The sequence below is a fragment of the Pezoporus occidentalis genome, unplaced genomic scaffold (genome assembly GCF_034315485.1).
Source record: "Pezoporus occidentalis ecotype Australia unplaced genomic scaffold, CSIRO_AGI_Poc_V1 ctg281, whole genome shotgun sequence".
Taxonomy (NCBI): domain Eukaryota; kingdom Metazoa; phylum Chordata; class Aves; order Psittaciformes; family Psittacidae; genus Pezoporus; species Pezoporus occidentalis.
In genome coordinates, this window is record NW_026914730.1 from 347501 (window position 1) to 348361 (window position 861).

Sequence of the window (861 nt, forward strand, 5' to 3'; positions counted from 1 at the left end):
AGGCGCCGAGGCTCGGGGCGGGCCGGGCAGCGGGCGGCAGCAGCCGTTCACTTGTCGTCCCATAGGAAGGGTGTCCCCGAGGCGGGACGACGGCGGCGGCGGCCGTGCCGGGCGATGCCCCCTCCGCTGCGGCTGCTGCTGCTGCTGCTGCTGGCGGTGGCTCGCGAGGGCTCTCATGTTTCGCTCCCTCTTTTCTTCTTCTTTTTAAGCCGCGCGCGGGGAGGTGCTGCCACCGCGCGCCCTGCACGTCACCCGGCGGCACCGGCCGCGCGTGCCGCGGGGGCCCGGCGGGAAGCGGCGGCGCCGCGCGCCCAGAGGACTCTCGCCACCCCCCTCCCTGCCCCCCGCCCAAACTCCGACCCGTGCGCGCGCGCGAGCCGCAGGGCCGCTGTGAGGAGCGGGGCACGCGGCGGCGCCCCGCCCTTCGGCGTTCCCCCTGCGGCGGCGGCTGCCCGGGGGGTGCTGTGGTGCGGTGTCCCGTCCTGTCCCGTCCCCCCCCCCCCCGGTCCCCCTTCCCCCTCTGAAACGGGAGCCGGCGCTCCCGCAGGGCCGACGGAGGCGGTGGGCGCCTGCCTCGGCGGGAACCGGTGGAGCCGCGTCGCTCCCCGGCGCAAGGCGAGCGCCGTAGGTGGGTCCCGCTCCCCCGGCGGCTGAGGTACCCGGCGTGGGGGCAGCCGCCACTGGGCCAGCTTGGCAGCAGTGCCTGCCTGGGTCTGCGTGGCCGCACCCCCATATCGCCCCTGCGAGTCATCTCCAAATGCCAGGGAAGGTTCCAGACCCGCGGGCAGGCGTCGACGGAACGCCACAGTGGAGAACGGTGGGAAGTGCCGTCAGCTCAGGTGGCTTGGAGTGGAGCTCCGG

At 75.8% G+C, this 861-nt stretch overlaps 1 protein-coding gene across 1 annotated transcript in view; it reads right to left on the reverse strand.

Annotated features, from left to right (window-relative positions):
- Positions 1-250, reverse strand: part of HHIP (hedgehog interacting protein) — a 71615-nt gene extending 71365 nt beyond the window's left edge. The window contains exon 1 of the mRNA XM_062625730.1: positions 1-250. This exon is cut by the window's left edge and continues 564 nt beyond it. The gene's annotated coding sequence lies outside the window, so the exon portion shown is untranslated.
- Positions 251-861: the final 611 nt, after the last annotated feature.